Consider the following 23,988-nt stretch of genomic DNA (forward strand, 5'->3'; position numbering starts at 1 on the left):
GGTAATCGCTTCTCGGCCTTTTGGCTAAGAACGAATGTAGCATCTTTTCTTATCAGTTTAACATCTAATACGTCCCCTATACGTCCTCAAATTTTTACATATTCTCCTCTCTACCGCCCCTAATGTCCTAAGCGCTTCAAGATCGGGAAGGGGTGGAGGTAGAGAGGATAGCTAATTATTGAACAGACGAGCAGCGGTCTCCCTACATCCCAGTCTGCATTCTCCCTACAGACTGAAGCTGGCTGCTGCAGCACAGCTAGGTAAAAGCCAGGAGCCCATTATGACACGTGCAATGACTGTTCCATTCATCCATTCTTGCATTCTTGCATTATTCCATTGTCCCATTTTTCCATTGCCCCCTAACAATGGGACAATGAAATAATGCAAGAATGGAAAAGACATTGCACGTGTCATAATGGGCTCCTGGCCTTTATCTGGGGGAGCTGCAGCAGCCAGCTTCAGTCTGTATAGAGCCTACAGATTGGGAAGCAGGGGGACCGCTGCTTGTTTGTTCATTAATTAGTTATCCTCTCTACCCCCCCTGGACTTGAGGCGTGTGAGATATTAGGGGGGGTGAAGAATGTGTGAAAATAGGTGGACTTATGCATATTATAAATGTGTGGGGTGCATCTGCAAAAAGCAGTATAGTTGTGTGTTTTAAAGTGTCTATTGATGAACGACATGTCTTCCTAAGGGTTGTCTTTGTACATATCCCTACAATGGGTGCCTTATTGAGGCCAGGGTGCAACCATAGGCCAAAACCAATTCAGGTAATCGCCTCTCGGCCTTTTGACTAAGATCGAGAGTAGCATCTTTTCTTATTAGTTTAACATCTGATATGTCCCCTATATGTCCACAAATTTTCACACTTTCTCCTCTCTCCTAACCCCTAATGTCCCAAGCGCCTCGAGATCGGGAAAGGAGGGTGGGGTAGAGGGGATAGCTAATTATTGAACAGACTAGCAGCGGTCCCCCTGCTTCCCAGTCTGCAGGCTCCCTGCAGCACAGCTAGATAAAAGCCAGGAGCCCATTATGACACATGCAATGCCTGTACCATTCTTCCATTCTTCATACTTGCATGATTCTATTGTCCCATTGTTCCATTACTACCTAACAATGGGAAAATGGAATAATGCAAGAATGGAACAGACATTGCAAGTGTCATAATGCGCTCCTGGCTTTTATCTGGCAGTTCTTCAGCAGCCAGCTTCAGTCTTTAGGGAGCCTACAGACTAGGAAGCAGGGTGACCGTTGCTCTTTTGTTCATTAATTAATTATCCTCTGTACTCCCCCCTGGTCTTGAGACATGTGGGACATTACAGGGGGGGGAGAATGTGTGAAAATAGGTGGACTTATGCATATTAAAAATGTGTGGTGTGCATCTGACGCGCCCCCTGGGCCATATTCTTTAGGGGAATACCCGGAGCCGGATCAGATGGGGGTTGTAGTCTTCCGAGTGGCTGTGACCCGGTCTGTGCCCAGGGTGTCAAGCTCAGAGTATGTGGCAGTCCTACAGATGTTATAAAGTTCTTAATGTCAACTACGCCACCCGTTGTATTGCGGTCACTACGGCCGCCGCTGCAGCAGGGTCCGCTGAGGCTGATGGTGTTGGTGCAGCTTTTGATAGTATAACCCCCAACGGGTGGGGTATAGCCTCAGGGGGTCAGGTGCAGAGGATGGGGGTTGTGGTGGTGCAGCATAGATGTTAAGTGAAGACAGAGTCGGGTTGTGCAGTTTAGGGTATTTACTCACTGCTGATGTTCCGGTCACTCCAGCTTCAAGTGACCACCCGAGCCGTGCTGCGTCCACCAGGTCCTGGATTCAGCAAACCCCCAAACAAGTCCGGAGCGTGACCCTGAGCTCTCCTTCTGTCCTTTCCTCTGGCCGTCCCCACTAGTGATCCACCTAGGTCCAGCTCCCTCGGGCCTTCTGTTGGGAGACCCTTGGCCTTGGGTTCCCTGACCCTCCACGTGGTTTGCCTTCGGGGTGGATGTGGTGGGTGGCCGTGGCAGATCCTGCCCATGGCCTCTGGTCTCTGGCTAGGGTGTGCTTTTGCCCCCACCAGTTTGGGATCCGGTACCCTATTGCCGACTCTTCACCCGGGGATTGAATTTGGGTTCTCAGAGTCCTCTCTTTGTCCCCTCTGGGTCTTTCCTTCTCTGCTCCACTCTCTCTCTGCAGGCTCATCTGGACCTCTGCTTCTTACTCTGACAGACTGACCCTGATCTAAGATGGTGCCCACCTTATATACTCCCTCTATGTGTGAGCTCAGGTGACCAGCACCCAATGAGCTCCTATCTTTACCCAGGCTGCTCCCCCTATCTGCCCCTACACTACTTGGGATGTACCACCCCCCTCCCACTCCAGCCAGGAACAGACTCGGTCGTACCTGCACATTTCTAAGTGGGAGTACCGTTGGTCTGCTCCTCGGGAATGGGATGTGTGTAGTGCATGCAGCCTACCGAGCTCAGGTCCACACTCCATCCTTACCCGGGAGTGGAATATCACACCTCTGGGTTGAGGTGCAATACCCCTGTAGCAGCCGAATCCTCAGGGTGCTACATTCCCCCCTGGTAAATCACAGCACGTCCTCGGGCTGTAAGAACAAAACACCACAAAACATACAAATTTTTGTATAAACATATAAAACATCATACAAAACATTATATATATATATATCAATAAAACTTTTCATATAAAACATTCTTGTAGACTTTTCTTCGCTTCTAGCTCCTCCTCCGGTCACTGTGCAACGTGTGACCGGGTAAAGTGCGACAGTCTTTTCTTGAAAAATGGTTTTCCTATAAAACCGGTAGGGGGCGCTTTAGGAAGCGCAACTATATACAAAGGGGGTAGTGGCCGCTCTCAGTCCTCGGCCAGGTAATGGGAATAGGGATGACCGCTCTCAGTCCTCGGTCAGTGGGATTAAAGGGATAAACGGGTAAACAGTTCACACTTGCTGGTCCCAACGGGGACTATATTATCAACAGTTCACTGTGCCCCGACGGGCAACTATATACAGCTTCTGCTTCGCTGTACTTAACGACGACGTCCTCCTGCTCTTTCTTTGTGGTTACCTTTAGCTTCAGACCCGTCCAGGCACGTATGCTGGGCGAACAGGTCCTCTCCCAGATGCGGCACTCTTGGTCTTATGGGCGCGGTGGTGTTAGCGCCCGGGTTGCCCGGGCCTTGCGGCCAGGCCTGGGGTATCTGGAAGGTGAAGGGCACCGTAAGGACGGCGGCGCCCTGGGCTACTTGGCCCTGCGACCAGGCCGGGGGCTCCGCGGAGGTAGGGGGCGCTGTTGGTATTGCGACGCCCGGGGGTACTAGGCCTTGCGACCAGGCTGGTGGTACTTCCTGCTTGGTCACGCTCGGGGTCGAGGCGTGTGACGTCACAGGGGTCGCGGCTCCCGTTTGAGGCCTAGTCTGCGGCGGTGACGTTGCAGCGACGGGCACGGCAGGATAGACTTCGGGCTCTGCGACGGGGAGCTGGGGCAGGTACGCGGTTTCCCGGTTTGGGGTATAGACGTCCCCTTTACCTGCCTCCACTCGTTCGGCTCCCTTCTCGGCGCCGTCTCCGGCCTTCAGTCCTCCTGCGCCATCCTCAGAGGCGGTCTGTCTCCTCGTCTTGGGTGGCGTGCTCCGCTGACGGGTCTCGGTCTGCTGGGCCATCTCACGGCTCCACTCCGCCAACGTCTCTCGCTGCACCCGGGCCATCCTCCTTGCGAGGCCCTCCAGAGCGGTCTGTGCACACTCCCGATCTCGGGGGAGCTGTGCTAGGACCTCCACTAGGCCTAGTGGGGTCGTTGCTTCCAGCAGGCTCCTGACCAACGGGTCGGTGCTGCTCTGCTCTCCTCCTGTTGTCTCCAGCAGGCTCCTGGCCAGCGGGCCGGTGCTGCTCTGCTCTCCCTCCTCTGTTTCTAGCAGGCTCCTGGCCAATGGGCCGGTGCTGCTCTGCTTTCTCGCCATCTCCGGGTAAGCTCCTCCGATACTCTTCTCCAGGCTTCTTGCCTCCGGGTGCGCTCGCTCCAGACTGCTCCAGGCGACACCCATCTTTGCTCTCTCCTTCTCAGTCCTCCCACTTCGAGGGCGGTCCCGGGGCCACTTGGTGATTGTCAGCTCCAGGGGCAGTTCTTTCACGCTGACAGACACCTCTAGCATCACAGTCTCTGTTGGTGGGGGCGGTTTCCACTTTTGGCGCCATTTTCGGTCCTGGCCCACGATGGGAGGCGGCCTCTTGCCACCCTCTGGCACGCCCATAATGGCGTCCGCTCTTCCAAGGCGGGAAACCTTTGGAAATGGCGGGAATCGTCTCCCAGTGGCGGGAAACTCTGCAGATGGCGGGAAAAAGCTGTTAATGGCGGACAACCGGCGGGAATCGACCTGTGATGGAGTCCGATGGCGGGGACCCTCCGGAACCGGCAGGAGACTTCTTTTTGAGGTAAACTTGTTCTTTTCTTCAGGCACGCAGTACCCGGGTGTTGCGGGCACGTAATCCTGCCGACTACGCCAAAGTTGACGCGCCCCCTGGGCCATATTCTTTAGGGGAATACCCGGAGCCGGATCAGATGGGGGTTGTAGTCTTCCGAGTGGCTGTGACCCGGTCCGTGCCCAGGGTGTCAAGCTCAGAGTATGTGGCAGTCCTACAGATGTTATAAAGTTCTTAATGTCGACTACGCCACCCGTTGTATTGCGGTCACTACGGCCGCCGCTGCAGCAGGGTCCGCTGAGGCTGATGGTGTTGGTGCAGCTTTTGATAGTATAACACCCAACGGGTGGGGTATAGCCTCAGGGGGTCAGGTGCAGAGGATGGGGGTTGTGGTGGTGCAGCATAGATGTTAAGTGAAGACAGAGTCGGGTTGTGCAGTTTAGGGTATTTACTCACTGCTGATGTTCCGGTCACTCCAGCTTCAAGTGACCACCCGAGCCGTGCTGCGTCCACCAGGTCCTGGATTCAGCAAACCCCCAAACAAGTCCGGAGCGTGACCCTGAGCTCTCCTTCTGTCCTTTCCTCTGGCCGTCCCCACTAGTGATCCACCTAGGTCCAGCTCCCTCGGGCCTTCTGTTGGGAGACCCTTGGCCTTGGGTTCCCTGACCCTCCACGTGGTTTGCCTTCGGGGTGGATGTGGTGGGTGGCCGTGGCAGATCCTGCCCACGGCCTCCGGTCTCTGGCTAGGGTGTGCTTTTGCCCCCACCAGTTTGGGATCCGGTACCCTATTGCCGACTCTTCACCCGGGGATTGAATTTGGGTTCTCAGAGTCCTCTCTTTGTCCCCTCTGGGTCTTTCCTTCTCTGCTCCACTCTCTCTCTGCAGGCTCATCTGGACCTCTGCTTCTTACTCTGACAGACTGACCCTGATCTAAGATGGTGCCCACCTTATATACTCCCTCTATGTGTGAGCTCAGGTGACCAGCACCCAATGAGCTCCTATCTTTACCCAGGCTGCTCCTCCTATCTGCCCCTACACTACTTGGGATGTACCACCCCCCTCCCACTCCAGCCAGGAACAGACTCGGTCGTACCTGCACATTTCTAAGTGGGAGTACCGTTGGTCTGCTCCTCGGAAATGGGATGTGTGTAGTGCATGCAGCCTACCGAGCTCAGGTCCACACTCCATCCTTACCCGGGAGTGGAATATCACACCTCTGGGTTGAGGTGCAATACCCCTGTAGCAGCCGAATCCTCAGGGTGCTACACATCTGCAAAAAGCAGTATAGTTGTGTGTTTTAAGGTGTCAATTGATGAAAAACATGTCTTCCTAAGGGGAGTCTTTGTCCCTATCCCTACAACGGGTGCGTTCTTGGGTCCAGGGTGAAGCCATAGGCCAAAGCCAATTCAGGTAATCGCTTCTTGGCATTTTGGCTAAGATGGAGTATAGCATCTTTTCTTATCAGTTTAACATCTGATGTGTCCCCTATACGTCCACAAATTTTCAAACATTCTCCTCTCTTCTCCCCCCTAATTTCCCAGGTGCCTCATGATCGGGAAGGGGGGTGTGTAGAGAGGAGAGCTAAATATTGAACAGACGAGCAGCTGTCCCCCTGCTTCTCAGTCTGCAGGCTCCCTACAGACTGAAGCTGACTTCTGCATCACAGCTAGAAAAAAGCCAGGAGCCCATTATGACATGTGCAATGCCTGTTCCATTTTTCCATTCTTGCATTCTTGCATTATTCCATTGTACCATTGTTCCAGTAACCCCTATCAATGGGATAATGGAACAATGCAAGAATGGAACAGACATTGCACGTGTCATAATGGGCTCCTAACTTTTATCTGGCGGTGCTGCAGCAGCCAGCTTCAGTCTGTAGGGAGCCTACAGACTAGGAAGCTGGGGGACTGCTTCTCGTTTCTTCATTAATTAGTTATCCTCTCTATACCCCCCCCCCCGTCTTAAGGCACGTGGGACATTAGGGGGTAGGGAGAATGTGTGAAAATAGATGGATATATGCAGATTAAAAATATGTGGGGTGCATCTGCAACAAGCAGTATAGTTGTAAGTTTTAAGGTGTCTAATGATAAACAACATGTCTTCCTAAGGTGAGTCTTTGTCCCTATCCCTACAATTTTTGCCTTCTTGGGGCCAGGGTGCAGCCATAGGCCAAAACCAATTCAGGTAATCGCTTCTGGGCCTTTTGGCTAAGATCGAGTGTAGCATCCTTTCTTATCAGTTTAACATATGATACGTCCCCTATACGTCCACAAATTTTCACACATTCTCCTCTCTCCTCACCCCCATTGTCCCAAGCGCCTCAAGATCAGGATGGGGAGTGGGGTAGAGGGGATATCTAATTATTGAACAGACCAGTAGCTGTCCCCCTGTTTCCCAGTCTGCACGCTCCCTACAGACTGAAGCTGGCTGCTGCAGTGCAGCTAGGTAAAAGCCAGGAGCCCATTATGACACGTGCAATGCCTGTTCCATTCTTCCATTCTTGCATTATTCCATTGTTTCATTGCCTCCTAACAATGGAACAATGGAATAATGCAAGAATGCAAGAATGGAACATACATTGCACGTGTCGTAATGGGCTCCTGGCTTTTATCTGGTGATACTGCAGCAGCCAGCTTCAGTCTGTAGGGAGCCTACAGACTGGGAAGCAGGGTGACTACTGCTTGTTTGTTCATTAATTAGTTATCCTCTCTACCCCTCTCTGGTTTTGAGATGCGTGGGACATTAGGAGGGGGGGAGAATGTGTGAAAATAGGTGGACTTATGCATATTAAAAATGTGTGGGGTGCATCTGCAACAAGCAGTATAGTTGTTTGTTTAAGGTGTCTATTGATGAACAACATGTCTTCCTAAGGGTAGTCTTTGTCCCTATCCCTACAATGGGTGTCTTCTTGTGGCCAGGGTGCAGCTATAGGCCAAAACCAATTCAGGTAATCACTTCTTGGCATTTTGGCTAAGATCAAGTGTAGCATCTTTTCTTATCAGTTTAACATCTGATACGTCCCCTATACATCCACAAATGTTCACACATTCTCCTCTCTGCTCACCCCCATTGTCCCAAGCGCCTCAAGATCGGGATAGGGGGTGGGGTAGAGGGGATAGCTAATTATTGAACAGACGAGCAGCGGTCCCCCTGCTTCCCAGTCTGCAGACTCCCAACAGACTGAAGCGGGCTGCTGCAGCACAGCTAGATAAAAGCGAGGAGCCCATTGTGACACGTGCAATGCCTGTTCCATTCTTGCATTATTCCATTGTCCCATTGTTCCATTACTCCCTATCAATGGGACAATGGAATAATGCAAGAATGAAGCAGACATTGCACATATCATAATGGGCTCTTGGCTTTTTTCTGGCGGTGCTGCACAAGCCAGCTTCAGTCTGTAGGGAGCCTACAGACTGGGAAGCAGGGTGACCGCTGCTTGTTTGTTCATTAATTAGTTATCCTCTCTGCCCCTACCTGGTCTTGAGTCGCGTGCGGCATTAGGGTGTGGGGGGGGGTGTTTGAAAATAGGTGGATTTATGCATATTAAAAATGTGTGGGGTGCATCTGCAACAAGCAGTATAGTTGTATGTTTTAAGTTGTCTATTGATAAACAATATGTCTTCCTAAGGGGAGTCTTTGTCCCTATCCCTACAATGGATGCGTTCTTGGGGCCAGGGTGCAGTCATAGGCCAAAGCTATTTTAGGTAATCGCTTCCTGGAATTTTGGCTAAGATGGAGTATAGCATCTTTTCTTATCAGTTTAACATCTGATATGTCCCCAACACATCCACAAATTTTCACACCTTCTCCTCTCTCCTCCCCCCTGATGTCCCAAGTGCCTCATGATCGGGAACGGGGGGGTGTAGAGAGGAGAGCTAAATATTGAACAGACGAGCAGCAGCCCCCCTGCTTCCCAGTCTGCAGGCTCCCTACAGACTGAAGTTGGCTGCTGAAGCACAGCTAAATAAAAGCCAGGAGCCTATTATGACACGTGCAATGCCTGTTCCATTCTTGCATTCTTTCATTATTCCATTGTTCCATTGCTTCGTAACAATGGGACAGTGGAATAATGCAAGAATGGAACAGATATTGCATGTGTCATAATGGGCTCCAGGCTTTTATGTGGCGGTGCTGCAGCAGCCAGCTTCAGTCTGTAGGGAGCCTACAGACTGGGAAGCATGGGGACCGCTGCTCGTTTGTTCATTAATTAGTTATCCTCTCTACCCCCCTCTGGTCTTGAGATGCGTGGGACATTAGGAGGGGGGAATGTGTGAAAATAGGTGGACTTATGCATATTAAAAATGTGTGGGGTGCATCTGCAAAAAGCAGTATAGTTGTGTGTTTTAAGGTGTCTATTGATGAACAACATGTCTTCCTAAGGGGAGTCTTTGTCCCTATCTCTACAATGGGTGCCAATTCAGGTAATCGTTTCTTGGAATTTTGGCTAAGATGAAGTGTAGCATCTTTTCTTATCAGTTTAACATCTGATGCGTCCCTTATACAGTACAGACCAAAAGTTTGGACACACCTTCTCATTTTAAGATTTTTCTGCACTTTCATGACTATGAAAATTGTACATTCACACTGAAGGCATCAAAACTATGAATTAACACATGTGGAATTATATACTTAACAAAAAAGTGTGAAACAACTGAAAATATGTCTTACATTCTAGGTTCTTCAAAGTAGCCACCTTTTGCTTTGATGACTGCTTTGCACACTCTTGGCATTCTCTTGCTGAGGTTCAAGAGGTAGTCACCAGAAATTGTTTTCACTTCACAGGTGTGCCCTGTCAGGTTTAATAAGTGGGATTTCTTGCCTTATAAATGGGGTTGGGACCATCAGTTGTGTTGTGCAGAAGTCTGATGGATACACAGCTGATAGTCCTACTGAATAGACAGTTAGAAATTGTATTATGGCAAGAAAAAAGCAGCTAAGTAATGAAAAATGAGTGGCCATCATTACTTTAAGAAATGAAGGTCAGTCAGTGTGAAAAATTGGGAAAACTTTGAAAGTGTCCCCAAGTGCAGTTGCAAAAACCATCAAGTGCTACAAAGAAACTGGCTCACATGAGGACCGCCCCAGGGATGGAAGACCAAGAGTCACCTCTGCTTCTGAGGATAAGTTTATCCGAGTCACCAGCCTCAGAAATTGCAGGTTAACAGCAGCTCAGATTAGAGACCAGGTCAATGCCACACAGAGTTCTAGCAGCAGACACAGCTCTTCAACAACTGTTAAAAGGAGACTTTGTGCAGCAGGCCTTCATGGTAAAATAGCTGTTAGGAAACCACTGCTAAGGACAGGCAAGAAGCAGAAGAGACTTGTTTGGGCTAAAGAACCCAAGGAATGGACATTAGGCCAGTGGAAATCTGTGCTTTGGTCTGATGAGTCCAAATTTGAGATTTTTGATTCAAACCACCATGTCTTTGTGCGACGCAGAAAAGGTGAAAGGATGGACTCTACATGCCTGGTTCCCACCGTGAAGCATGGAGGAGGAGGTGTGATGGTGTGGGGGTGCTTTGCTGGTGACACTGTTGGGGATTTATTCAAAATTGAAGGCATACTGAACCAGCATGGCTACCACAGCATTTTGCAGCGGCATACTATTCCATCTAGTTTGCGTTAAGTTGGACCATCATTTATTTTTCAACAGGACAATGACCCCAAACACACCTCCAGGCTGTATAAGGGCTATTTGACCAAGAAGGGGAGTGATGGGGTGCTACGCCAGATGATCTGGCCTCCACAGTCACCAGACCTGAACCCAATCGAGATGGTTTGGGGTGAGCTGGACCGCAGAGTGAAGGCAAAAGGGCCAACAAATGCTAAGCATCTCTGGGAACTCCTTCAAGATTGTTGGAAGACCATTTCTGGTGACAACCTCTTGAAGCTCATCAAGAGAATGCCAAGAGTGTGCAAAGCAGTCATCAAAGCAAAAGGTGGCTACTTTGAAGAACCTAGAATATAAGACATATTTTCAGTTGTTTCACGCTTTTTTGTTAAGTATATAATTCCACATGTGTTAATTCATAGTTTTGATGCCTTCAGTGTGAATGTACAATTTTCATAGTTATGAAAATACAGAAAAATCTTAAAATGAGAAGGTGTGTCCAAACTTTTGGTCTGTACTGTATGTCCACAAATTTTCACACATTCTCCTCTCTCCTCACCCCTAATTTTCCAAGTGCCTCATGATCAGGAAGGTGGGTGTGTAGAGAGCACAGCTAAATATTGAACAGACGAGCAGCGGTCCCCCTGCTTCCCAGTCTCCAGGCTCCCTACAGACTGAAGCTGGCTGCTGCATCACAGCTAGAAAAAAGCCAGGAGCCCATTATAACACATGCAATGCCTGTTCCATATTTCCATTCTTGCATTATTCCATTGTTCCATTGCCTCCTAACAATGGAACAATGGAATAATGCAAGAATGCAAGAATGGAACAGACATTGCACGTGTCATAATGGGCTCCTGGCTTTTATCTGGTGATACTGCAGCAGCCAGCTTCAGTCTGTAGGGAGCCTACAGACTGGGAAGCAGAGTGACTGCTGCTTGTTTGTTCATTAGTTAGTTATCCTCTCTACCCCCCTCTTGTCTTGAGACGCGTGGGACATTAGGAGGGGGGGAGAATGTGTGAAAATAGGTGGACTTATGCATATTTAAAATGTGTGGGGTGCATCTGCAGCAAGCAGTATAGTTGTGTGTGTAAGGTGTCTATTGATGAACAACATGTCTTCCTAAGGGTTGTCTTTGTCCCTATCCCTACAATGAGTGCCTTCTTGTGGCCAGGGTGCAGCCATAGGACAAAACCAATTCAGGTAATCACTTCTTGGCATTTTGCCTAAGATCAAGTGTAGCATATTTTCTTATCAGTTTAACATCTGATACGTCCCCTATACGTCCACAAATTTTCACACATTCTCCTCTCTGCTCACCCCCATTGTCCCAAGCGCCTCAAGATCGGGATAGGGGGTGGGGTAGAGGGGATAGCTAATTATTGAACAGACGAGCAGCGGTCCCCCTGCTTCCCAGTCTGCAGAGTTCCTATGGACTGAAGCTGGCTGCTGCAGCACAGCTAGATAAAAGCCAGGAGCCCATTATGACACGTGCAATGCCTGTACCATTCTTGCATTATTCCATTGTCCCATTGTTCCATTACTCCATATCAATGGGACAATGGAATAATGCAAGAATGAAACAGACATTGCACGTGTCATAATGGGCTCCTGGCTTTTATCTGGCGATGCTGCACAAGCCAGTTTCAGTCTGTAGGGAGCCTACAGACTGGGAAGCAGGGTGACCGCTGCTTGTCTGTTCATTAATTAGTTATTCTCTCTACCTCTACCTGGTCTTGAGTCACGTGAGACATTAGGGGGAGTGAAATGTGTGAAAATAGGTGGATTTATGCATATTAAAAATGTGTGGGGTGTATCTGCAACAAGCAGTATAATTGTATGTTTTAAGGTGTCTATTGATGAACAATATGTCTTCCTAAGTGGAGTCTTTGTCCCTATCAATACAATGGATGCGTTCTTGGGGCCAGGGTGCAGCCATAGGCCAAAACCATTTCAGGTAATCGCTTCTTGGCATTTTGTCTAAGATAGAGTACAGCATCTTTTCTTATCAGTTTAACATCTGATATGTCCCCAATACGTCCACAAATTTTCACACATTCTCCTCTCTCCTCCCCCCTGATTGTTAGAACCCTCCTGGTAGTTTTTGCTATCTTGTGTTTTGCGGTCACATGACCAGCTGCCTATATATTCCAGCTCCGCCCTTCTGGCTTTGCTGGACTTCAGTGTTGTTTTGACTGTCTCTCTAGCCAGGTGCTTCGGTGCCTATCTCTGTCAGTTCTTGGTCCTCTGGGACCGTTAGTACTTTTTGTAAGTTTGTCCATTTTTGCTCTGCAACAACTTCTGTTTAGGAGGTGTCCCATTTTTGTCCCAGTCCTTAGTTCTTTTAGGGACCCCTCCCTTAATTCTATAGGTCTCCGTTCAGACTAGCCAAAGACGAAGGCGGGTCTGTTCATGAGGAACAGGCAGCCCGCTACATCGTAGGGATTCAGCTTAGTCTTACTGTAGGGACAGCTTTTCCCATTCTTTCCTTAGTTTATGTTGCAGATCATAACAGTAAGTCCAGCCCAAAAAAAAAAAATTAAAAGGAAAGAAATTCGGGGATCAGTATGGTTTCCGTCCAGGATTTGGCTCAACGCCTGCAGGGATTGTCTCTGGAGGTGGCCGAGCTTCAGCAACACGTGAGTAGCTGTCCTGGAGCGCATTTTGTGGAACCGAAGGAAGGACTGCCTGATGTTTTTTATGGTAAACAGCAAGATTTTTTTTCCTTTAAAAATGCTTGTTTGCTATATTTTCGTTTGAGACCAAGATCCTCTGGGAATGAATCACAGCGCATTGGTTTTATTATGTCACTTTTGCGCAAAGAACCACAGGGTTGGGCTTTTTCTCTCCAACCTAATGATCCGCGTTTAAGTTCTGTTGAAGATTTTTTTTCTGCTATGGGGCAATTATATGACGATCCTGATCGAATCTCATCTGCTGAATCAGAACTTAGATGTTTGAATCAGGGGTCAGATGATGTTGAAATTTATTGCACACACTTTAGAAGGTGGGCTTCAGAAGTTAAATGGAATGATTCTGCGTTGAAATGTTTATTTCTTGCTGATCTGAGTGAAAGGGTTAAGGATTTGCTAATTGCATTCCCTGCACCTGAGACTCTGCAGGTAGCTATGCAGTTAGCTGTTCGAATAGACAGGACACTGAGGTCCAGGGTTAATGATGTAAAGACTCCTGTAACTTCAGGTCCTAGTTCCCAGAAAATCTGCTCTGACAGCGGAGAACCAATGGAGCTTGGGGCGATGTCCCTCCGCTCTCAGGAAAGAGATCGGAGATTCGCAGAAGGTTTGTGTCTTTATTGTGGTAAAAATGACCATTTGATTAAGTATTGTGAGTGTCGCTTAAGTAAAGAAAAAAAAAAGGTCAGTTACGCCCGTATAGCTTGTTTACACTCTGCAGGAGTATTTCTTTCTGGGAGTACTACTCTGCAAGGAGATTTGATTGAATTTCAGGTATTTGTGGATTGTGGTTCAACACTTAATGTGATTGATAAAGGGTTTTTGGAAAACCTTAAATTGAAATCCAAACCTTTGTCATCACCTATTTCTGTGGTTGCAATTGATAACACTCCTTTGAAATGTATTACTCACAAGACTGCTGCATTTCCTCTCACTATCAATGGAGATCACCAAGAAATTTTGGACTTGGTTGTTTTGGATAATTTGCCCTCTCCAGTTGTTCTAGGATTGCCTTGGTTAAGACTGCACAATCCTTTACTGGACTGGTCTACTAATGTGATTAAGTCTTGGAGTCCGAAGTGTTATGATAAATGTTGTAATGGTCTCATTGCGGCTGTGGAAAAAGGTGAATTACCTGTACCTATTCAAGATTTTTGGAGGTTCTTTTCTGAGGAGGAGTCGCAAGTTTTACCTCCTCATAGGGATTATGATTGCGCCATTGAGTTTGTTCCGGGTGCTACCCTTCCCAAAAGTCGCTTGTTTAATCTGACTATCCCTGAAAGAAAGGCCTTGGAGGAGTACATACAGACTAGCTTGGCTGCTGGTCACATTAGACCTTCTAAGTCATCTGAGGCAGTTGGATTCTTCGTTGTTAAAAAAAAGGACGGCGGTTTACGTCCATGTTTGGATTTTCGTGAAATTAATAAGATTACTATACGCAATTCCTACCCATTGCCGTTAATTCCTGACTTGTTTAACCAGTTAGTGGGAGCCAAGTGGTTCTCCAAGATTGATCTCCGGGGGGCATACAATTTGTTACGTGTGAAGGAGGGTGATGAATGGAAAACTGTTTTTAACACTCCGGTAGGTCATTTTGAGAATCTGGTGAAGCCTTTCGGTCTTACCAATGCACCTGCATTTTTTCAGAACCTTATTAATGACATCCTGAGACCTTTGATTGGTAAGAATGTGGTTGTGTATTTGGATGACATTTTGATTTATTCACCAGATCTAGAGTCCCATTGGCAGAGTGTACATGAAGTTTTGCAGTTATTGAGTGACAATTCACTCTTTGCTAAGCTGGAGAAATGTGAGTTTGCTGTGCATAAAATTATTTTTTTGGGCTACATTGTCTCCAGCGAGGGCTTTGAGATGGACCCTGTGAAGGTTCAGGCTGTTCAGGAATGGCCTAGGCCTATTGGTTTGAAATCTATACAGAGATTTTTGGGTTTTGCCAATTATTACAGGAAATTCATTAAGAATTTTTCTGTAATTGTTAAACCTCTAACCGATCTCACCAGGAAAGGTGCGAATACGGCCCAGTGGACTACTGAGGCCATTGAAGCGTTTGAGTATCTCAAAGAGAGGTTCAGTTCTGCCCCTATCCTTATGCAGCCTGATGAGACCGAGCCTTTTTTGGTCGAGGTCGATGCTTCATCGGTGGGGGTCGGAGCAGTTTTGTCTCAGGAGAACAAGGGTGGAGTACATCCTTGTGCCTTCTTTTCGAAAAAAATTTCGGAAACTGAACTGAATTATGATGTTGGAAATCGGGAGTTGCTGGCTATTAAACTTGCGCTTGAACATTGGCGTCATTTTTTGGAAGGCGCTAGATTTCCTATTCAGGTTTTCACAGATCATAAGAATTTGATCTCTCTGGATGCTGCCAAGCGCTTGAATGCCCGTCAAGCTAGGTGGGCACTTTTTTTTTCTCGGTTTCATTTTTCTGTTACCTATATCCCTGGTACTAAGAATGTTAAAGCCGATGCTTTATCTCGCAGCTTCTCTCCTACGGTCGGTTCCGAGGAGGAGGAGAGCATTTTGCAGAACGGAGTTGTGGCGGCTTTGGACTCCGTTTTGGAGAATGGGATTCTGAATGCTCAAGATGATGCTCCATCTAACACTCCCCATGGGAGGTTGTTCGTGCCTAGAGCCTTTAGGAGAGATTTGTTTGTGGAGTGTCATGAATCTCTGTTGGCAGGTCATCCAGGAGTTTCGGAGACTAAGAGACTTATCAGTCGCATTTTTTGGTGGCCTGGATGGCAGAAGGAAGTCATCAAGTGGGTGCGTCAGTGTACTGTGTGTGCTAGGACAAAGGCTTCACATACTCCTGCTGCGGGGTTGCTTTGCCCTCTGGAGGTTCCTTGTGTGCCTTGGACGCATCTCACTATGGATTTTATTACTGATCTTCCGGTGTCCGAGGGTTTTACTGTCATCTGGGTGGTCGTGGACCGTTTTAGTAAGATGTGTCATTTGGTTCCATTCGTTAAGTTGCCCTGCGCCAAGACACTCACTAAGGCGTTTGTTAAGGAGATTGTCAAGCTCCATGGCGTTCCCACGGATATTGTTCTGATAGAGGACCTCAGTTTGTGGCTCGCTTTTGGCGTGCTTTTTGTGACAGGTTGCGAGTCCATTTGTCATTTTCATCTGGTTATCATCCTGAATCGAATGGACAGGCTGAAAGAAAGAACCAGAATGTAGAATAGTTTTTGCGTTGTTTTGTGCCAGACAATCAAGAGGTGTGGTCTGAGTTTCTGCCTCTCGCAGAATTTGCTCTTAACAATCATACATCCTCCTCTGCTGGGTGTTCTCCTTTTTTTTGTTGTACTCAGAGACATCGGTTTTTTGATTCGTTCTCCAAATTGGGGTCGGAGGAGGAGAATTTTTCCGGTGATTTGGAGAGAGTTTGGACTAATGTACGTTGTAACCTGCAAGAGGCTAACAAGAAGTCCAAGAAGTATTTTGACAGGAAACGTAAAGAGGTTTTGTTTACTGTGGGTGACATGGTTTGGTTGTCCTCGAAGAACCTGCGGTTGAGGATTCCCTCTAAAAAACTGGGTCCTAAGTTTGTGGGTCCATTTAAAGTGCTTCAGGTTGTTAACCCGTCTGCTGTTAGGTTGGATGTCCCTATTTCCTGGAAGATTAATCCTGTGTTTCATGTTTCCTTGTTGAAAAAGGCTGACGTATCTAATAGGGACTCCACTGTCACAGTTCCCCCTGTGGTGTTAGACGGCGAATATGAAATTTCTCGTATTTTGAATTCTAGATGGCATAGAGGGAAATTACAGTATCTTGTCTCCTGGAAGGGTTTCGGTCCCGAAGACAACTCCTGGGTAAGGACGGATGATGTCTCTGCTCCTAGGCTTGTTAAAGCTTTCCACAGGAGGTTTCCAGATAGGCCTAGGCCTGGAGGATCCGGAGGATCCTCATAGAAGAGGGGGTACTGTTAGAACCCTTCTGTTAGTTTTTGCTATTTTGTGTTTTGCGGTCACGTGACCTGCTGCCTATATATTCCAGCTCCGCCTTTCTGGCTTTGCTGGACTTCAGTGTTGTTTTGACTGTCTCTCTAGCCAGGTGCTTCGGTGCCTATCTCTGTCAGTTCTTGGTCCTCTGGGACTGTTAGTACTTTTTGTCAGTTTGTCCTTTTTTGCTCTGTTACAACTTCTGTTTAGGAGGTGTCCCATTTTTGTCCCAGTCCTTAGTTCTTTTATGGACCACTCTCTTAATTCTATAGGTCTCCGTTCAGACTAGCCGAGGACGAAGGCAGGTCTGTTCATAAGGAACAGGCAGCCCGCTACATCGTAGGGATTCAGCTTAGTCTTACTGTAGGGACAGCTTTCCTTTCTTTCCTTAGTTTTGTTGCAGATCATAACACTGATATCCCAAGTGCCTCATGATCAGGAAGGGGGGGGTGAAGAGAGCAGAGCTAAATATTGAACAGACGAGCAGCGGTCCCCCTGCTTCCCAGTCTGCAGGTTCCCTACAGACTGAAGCTGGCTGCTGAAGCACAGCTAAATAAAATCCAGGAGCCCATTATGACATGTGCAATGCCTGTTCCATTCTTCCATTCTTGCATTCTTTCATTATTCCATTGTTCCATTGCCTCGTAACAATGGGACAATGGAATAATGCAAGAATGCAAGAATGGAACAGACATTGCATGTGTCATAATGGGCTCCTGGCTTTTATGTGGCGGTGTTGCAGCAGCCAGCTTCAGTCTGTAGGGAGCCTACAGACTGGGAAGCATGGGGACCGCTGCTCGTTTGTTCATTAATTAGTTATCCTCTCTACCCCACCACCCCGGTCTTGAGGCACGTGGGACATTAAGGGGGAGGGGGGGATGTGTGAAAATAGGTGGACTTATGCATATTAAAAATTTGTAGGGTGCATCTGCAAAAAGCAGTATAGTCCACAAATTTTCACACTTTCTCTTCTCTCCTCCCCCCTGATGTCCCAAGTGTCTCATGATCGGGAAGGGGGGGTGTAGAGAGGAGAGCTAAATATTGAACAGACGGGCAGGGGTCTGATTCTCAGTCTGCAGACTCCCTACAGACTGAAGCTGGCTGCTGCAGCACAGCTAGATAAAACCAGGAGTCCATTATGACACGTGCAATGCCTGTTCCATTCTTCCATTCTTGCATTATTCTATTGTTGCATTGCCATTTAACAATGGGACAATGGAACAATACAATTATGCAAGAATTTAACTGTAACATACCTGGTGGTGGGCTTGCATGGTGCACCATCTCTTACTATACAAGATCGCAAACTTGATCTTCAGTCCATTCTGCTAGCCTGGCTTCTATTCATGCTGTCTGTTTGTCTCTGTTCTGACTGCTTAGGGCGGCGGCCCGGTTACTTCCTGTTTTTTGTAGCTGCTGTGGGCACACCCCTAATGCATCCTCAGCCTATTGCTGTCTGTCACTGGATATTTAAACCAGCTCCACCTTGAAGCTGGTGCCTGAGCAACTCTTATCCTCAGAGGGCTTCTTGCCTCTTATGTGCCAGGTCATGTTCTGTTTTTCCTGCCTGTCCGCCTTCCTGGAGGCTGTATTCCCAGGCCTGTCTGAACACGCTCCTAGCCTGTTTGTCCGCCTCTCTGGGGACCGCATACCCAGACCTGTTATCTATGTCTTCTAGCCTGTTTGTCCGCCTTTCTGGGGGCTGCATACCCAGACTCGCTCCTGTATCTCGCTGCAGTGTCAGTTCCTGTCTGAACACTTTCCTAGCCTGTTACCTGTTTTTCTCTATGTCCGTACCTTCCCTTTTTCTGCAGAGTCAGAACCTGCACCTAACTCCTACTCGATGTCGCTGTACTTCCGTTTGTGAGTTTAGAGTCCACTCGCTACTTCATTGCAAGTACCTTGTGTGTATCTGGTTCTGCTTTTCCCTTCCAGTCTGTTCAGTGTGAACAGAGCCCTGTCCTCTCTGCCTTTGCTCACCGCTCCGGCGGTTCCTGCCTGCTCTGCCTCGCTCACCGCTCTGGAGGTTCCTGCCTGCTCTGCCTTGCTCACCGCTCCGGCGGTTCCTGCCTACTCTGCCTTGCTCACCGCTCCAGCGGTTCCTGCCTGCTCTGCCTTGCTCACCGCTCCAGCGGTTCCTGCCTGCTCTGCCTTGCTCACAGCTCCAGCGGTTCCTGCCTGCTCTGCCTTGCTCACCGCTCCGGCGGTTCCTGCCTGCTCTGCCTCGCTCACCGCTCTGGAGGTTCCTGCCTGCTCTGCCTTGCTCACCGCTGCGGCGGTTCCTGCCCGCTCTGCCTTGCTCACCGCTCCGGCGGTTTCTGCCTGCTCTGCCTTGCTCACCGCTCCTGCGGTTCCATCCTGCTCTGCCTTGCTCACCGCTTCGGTGGTTCCTGCCTGCTCTGCCTTGCTCACCGCTCCGGCGGTTCCTGCCTGCTCTGCCTTGCTGACTGCTCCGGCGGTTCCTTCCTGCTCTGCCTTGCTTACCGCTCCGGCGGTTCCTGCCTGCTCTGCCTTGCTCACCGCTCCGGCGGTTCCTGCCTGCTCTGCCTTGCTCACCGCTGCGGCGGTTCCTGCCTGCTCTGCCTTGCTCACCGCTCCGGCGGTTCCTGCCTGCTCTGCCTTGCTCACAGCTCCGGCGGTTCCTGCCTGCTCTGCCTTGCTCACCGCTCCGGCGGTTCCTGCTTGCTCTGCCTTGCTCACCCCTCCGGCGGATCCTGCCTGCTCTGCCTTGCTCACTGCTCCGGCGGTTCCTGCTTGCTCTGCCTTGCTCACTGCTCCGGCAGTTCCTGCCTGCTCTGCCTTGCTCATCGCTCTGGCGGTTCCTGCCTGCTCTGCTTGTCTACCGAATCTGCGGTTCTGTTCCTGAATCCCAGTCTGTACTGGACCCTATCCAGCCTGTGCTCCAACCTGCTTGTACCTCCCCGTCTGCACGCCAGCCGTACTTGTCTGTACCCTCCTGTCTGCATACCAGCCTTTCCTGCCAGTATCCTCCTGTCTGCACTCCAGCCGTGCCTGCCAGTGCCCACCTGTCTGCATGCCAGCCGTGCCTGCCAATACCCACCTGTCTGTGTGCCAGCCTAACCTGCCTGTTCCTGTATTCCCCGGTGTTGGTCAACAGCCGTGTCCGGAGTCTGGCCTGGAGTAGTACCTGGTCCCTCTGCTCGGTTCTTCCCTGGTGCACGGCGTCGTTAGCCGTCGTGTGACCTTGGTCAGATCGGGTAGATACTTAGTTACGCCCCTCCAGGCACTCTCCGGTTCATGGCACAGTGGAATCACTAAATCAAGCACACGCCAGTCAGCCCGGGCATGTGCATAACATTAACAGACATTGCACGTATCATAATGGGCCCCTGGCTTTTATCTGGCAATGCTGCAGCAGCCAGCTTCAGTCTGTAAAGTGCCTAAAGACTAGGAAGCAAGGGGACTGCTGCTCGTTTGTTTATTAATTAGTTATCCTCTCTACCCTCCCCCCAGTCTTGAGGCACGTGGAACATTAAGACGGGGAGAATGTGTGAAAATAGGTGGACTTAAGCAGATTAAAAATGTGTGGGGTGCATCTGTAACAAGCAGTATAGTTGTGTGTTTTAAGGTGTCTATTGGTGAACAACATGTCTTCCTAAGGGGAGTCTTTGTCCCTATCCCTACAATGGGTGCCTTCTTGGGGCCAGGGTGCAGCTATAGGCCAAAACCAATTCAGTTAATCACTTCTCGGCCTTTCGTCTAAGATTGAGTGTAGCATCTTTTCTTATCAGTTAAACATCTAATACGTCCCCTATACGTCCACAAATTTTTACACATTCTCTTCTCTCCTCTCCCCTAATGTCCCAAGCGCCCCAAGATCGGGAAGGGGAGGTAGAGAGGATATCTAATTATTAATCGTCTTCCCAGTCTGCAGTCTCCCTACAGACTGAAGCTGGCTGCTGAAGCACAGCTAGATAAAAGCCAGGACCCCATATGACATTTTTCCATTGTTCCATTGCCTCATAATGGGACAATGGAATAATGCAAGAATGCAACAGACATTGCACTTATCATAATGGGCTCCTGGCTCTTAACTTGCGGTGCTGCAGCAGCCAGCTTCAGTCTGTAGGGAGACTACAGACTGGGAAGCAGGAGGACCGCCGCTCGTTTGTTCATTAATTAGTTATCCTCTCTTCCCCTCCCTGGTCTTGAGACGCGTGGGACATTATGGGGGGGGTGGAATGTGTGAAAATAGGTAGACTTATGCAGATTAAAAATGTGTGGGATGTATCTGCAGCAAGCAGTATAGTTGTTCTTTTAATGTGTCTATTTATGAACAACATGTCTTCCTTAGGGGAGTCTTTGTCCCTATCCTTACAATTTTTGCGTTCTTGGGGCCAGAGTGCAGCCATAGGCCAAAACCAATTCAGGTAATCGCTTCTCGGCCTTTTGGCTAAGATCGAGTGTAGCATCTTTTTTTATCACAACAAATACATATAAGTAAATACGATGATTGTGTCAATACCAAACAAATAACCAAAAGATAGACACATCCACCAAATATAATAATAAAATTTATCACTTTTATTCAATACTTGATGATAAAAACATAGTAAAACACACAAAAATAGTAACAAAAGGGAAAGGTGATAAAGACACTCACATACAGAGAACACTTAGGGTAAAATATTATAAACCTATTAATTGGACAGGTATCACATGCGAAAAAATCAAATGTATCTTACGTGTATACATCCACAGAAAAGTGCACTGTGCTATTGCATAAAGGGTAAATATATAAATAAATAGATATAAATATAATTATCATCATATTCATAATAAATAAATCCAAGTGGATAAATAAAGAATCAATATAACTATATGTATAAACATATTAGGGATATTGCACTAAGATAGTAAAACTCGCAAAGTGAAAGGTAAATAGAGAAATAGGTACTAACCCAAAAGTATATAGTGTCTCGTGTGTGAGTCCTGCATCCAACGCGCGTTTTGCTGTCGCTTTCTCAAGGATACTGAGATGGGTTAAGCAAGGGTATATATATATATATATATATATATCTCCACAGAAATAAGTGTGGCCAGGTGGAACAGGGAGGAGAGAGTCAAACCATGCATGGTAATGTCCGGCACAGCATCCCCCCGACGGGCGCGTCTCATAGGAGCGCGGACGCCCAGGAAGACGATAAACCGGAGTGCGTTCCACAGTGGAACGCAAGAAAACAGGAAATGCGTTCCACAGTGGAACGCAAGGGGCGGAACCGGAAGTGACGTCAGCTATCATAGCGCCATATAGAAACAAGTGAAGTATGTACAGAGAAGAAGAATAGAATATAAGTAGAAATAACAAGAAGGAAGGAGTAAGAGATAAGTGCCATATGTGAAAAAGAAGGAAGGGAGAACCAAAATATGAATATATGAGAAAAGAAAAACATAAGGTAAAAAGATAATAAATAATGAAGATAATAATAATAATAATAATATAAATAAATATGAATAATTCATTAATAAGTTATTAATTAAATAACAATATTATAAATGTATATCAAAGGTGACTAAACACCACAAAGTGGAAATAAGTGAAAAAAATGAAAAAAATTATATACGTGAGTATATGATAAGATAATGTCAGCATCTATCCCTGAAGACATAAGTGCACATATGTGCACAAACAGAATAACTCAATGTAAGTGTATGCACAAATGTACACACATATAAATACACACATATGTGCAATGGAAAAAGCGGTGAAGCGATGTGAAAGAGCAGAAGAGCATGGGATCCTCACAGGCTGCCACACCAGACCCAATACCACCTCAGGAAGAAACGCAGGTAAACTAAACAGAAGAAAAAAGAAAATTAAAAGAAAATAAAACCACTTAAAAACAATATAAAACTAAGAATGAAGCGTAAATTAAATGTTGAGTTATGTCGACTAATCACAGAAAAGGGGCAAAACTATACGATTCATTAAGACCATAAGGGGAGATGGAATTGAACCTCCTTCTGGGCTAAAACCTTTTTCCAATTGCCCCCCCTAATGCCTGGATAAATTCGATCAATCCCACTTACCTTTAGGGATGTTGGATCGCAATTGTGATATTTCTTGTAGTGACGAGGAATGGTTTTTAGTTCTTGAAAATTTTCTATTTCACTGGCTGCCCGTATATCGAGTACATGTTCACGTGTCCTTCTTCTCAACTCTCGTAATGTCATGCCAATATATATCTTGTTGCAGGGGCACCTGGCGCTATAAATAACGCTGATTGTGTTGCAGGAGATAGTGTGACTGATTTTGTAGGTCTTAACACACTCCGCATTCGTAAATGTCTTTGTACATTCAATATTAGAACAAGTGTGGCACCCCAGGGGTCTGGTTTCCACAGTAATGTAATGTTATGTCTGAGAGCAGGTGGGAGGTCCTTTGGTCAGGGATCCTGTGCATGCCACACCTCCTGCCCAGTCTTGGGAGGGGAAGAACTTCCCCTATATAAACCCGGGGCTGAAGCAGGGTTAGTAGTCAAGGAGAGTAGAGACAAGAAACAGCAGAAGCAATACTACTACGAGTCAGGGGCTGGCAGCTGCAGAGCTCGCCCTGACTGAGAAGCTTTCTTACCGGACCCGGCGTCCGAGGCTGTGGGGACTAACTCTTACCCAGCAGCAGAAGCCGACCGGCAGGGGATTTCAGGTCCTCAGGCCCAGAAACCCGAAGGCACGGTCACACGCGTGGGACCAGCACCGCCATCGTGGAGCGGAAGCCATTAGAAGGCCCCGAGTCACCGGCCATACGGGTGAGTACCACACGGTACACTCAGGGACGTGGGCTACTTATATCCGCTTCTAGCAAGGTAGCCAGAAGAGTACAGTCAGTTTGGGAGGCCTACAACTCCGCCTGGCCAGGGGAGATCCCATCTGCTCAAGGACTGACCAGGCCCCGTTCACTAGCAAGTACTCCGGGAGGGTCTATCGTTGTTACCAGTAAAGACCCTGAATTACACCGCACCGTCTCTGAGTGGTTCCTGCTACCCCCATCATCCACATCTGCTGCCCTGAGGCCATACCCGTCCCGTTGGGGGTTATACCATCTACGCTGCACCATCCATCCACCGGCCTCAGCGGACTGTCCTGCAGCGGCAGCTCCATAGCTGCATTCAACGGGTGGCGTAGTCGTCCTGCATCTACCGCTGTTACATCGCCGCTCAGTTTGACTCCCTGGGCACGGACCGAGTCACCGCCACGAGACTACAACCCTCAAGAGATCCGGCTCCGGGTAAGCTCCCGCGTGCGCAACGCAGCGCGACACAGGCCCAGGGGCG

The 23,988-nt window shown here is 48.1% G+C and overlaps 11 pseudogenes; all 11 read left to right on the top strand.

The window, feature by feature from the left end:
- Nucleotides 1–4: 4 nt before the first annotated feature.
- LOC141150982 (U2 spliceosomal RNA) lies at nt 5–213 on the top strand (annotated as a pseudogene).
- Nucleotides 214–773: 560 nt separating this feature from the next.
- On the top strand, nt 774–892 carry LOC141150986 (U2 spliceosomal RNA; annotated as a pseudogene).
- A 4,950-nt stretch (nt 893–5,842) lies between these two features.
- On the top strand, nt 5,843–5,952 carry LOC141151008 (U2 spliceosomal RNA; annotated as a pseudogene).
- A 664-nt stretch (nt 5,953–6,616) lies between these two features.
- LOC141150968 (U2 spliceosomal RNA) lies at nt 6,617–6,822 on the top strand (annotated as a pseudogene).
- A 557-nt stretch (nt 6,823–7,379) lies between these two features.
- LOC141150933 (U2 spliceosomal RNA) lies at nt 7,380–7,498 on the top strand (annotated as a pseudogene).
- A 638-nt stretch (nt 7,499–8,136) lies between these two features.
- LOC141151182 (U2 spliceosomal RNA) lies at nt 8,137–8,237 on the top strand (annotated as a pseudogene).
- Nucleotides 8,238–8,853: 616 nt separating this feature from the next.
- On the top strand, nt 8,854–9,008 carry LOC141151067 (U2 spliceosomal RNA; annotated as a pseudogene).
- A 2,239-nt stretch (nt 9,009–11,247) lies between these two features.
- On the top strand, nt 11,248–11,366 carry LOC141150987 (U2 spliceosomal RNA; annotated as a pseudogene).
- Nucleotides 11,367–12,001: 635 nt separating this feature from the next.
- On the top strand, nt 12,002–12,102 carry LOC141151143 (U2 spliceosomal RNA; annotated as a pseudogene).
- Nucleotides 12,103–20,393: 8,291 nt separating this feature from the next.
- On the top strand, nt 20,394–20,567 carry LOC141151130 (U2 spliceosomal RNA; annotated as a pseudogene).
- Nucleotides 20,568–21,087: 520 nt separating this feature from the next.
- On the top strand, nt 21,088–21,188 carry LOC141151314 (U2 spliceosomal RNA; annotated as a pseudogene).
- The last annotated feature ends 2,800 nt before the right edge of the window (nt 21,189–23,988 follow it).

This window comes from Phyllobates terribilis, unplaced genomic scaffold (genome assembly GCF_046119375.1).
Source record: "Phyllobates terribilis strain yellow unplaced genomic scaffold, ASM4611937v1 Scaffold_5__5_contigs__length_657084704, whole genome shotgun sequence".
NCBI lineage: Eukaryota > Metazoa > Chordata > Amphibia > Anura > Dendrobatidae > Phyllobates > Phyllobates terribilis.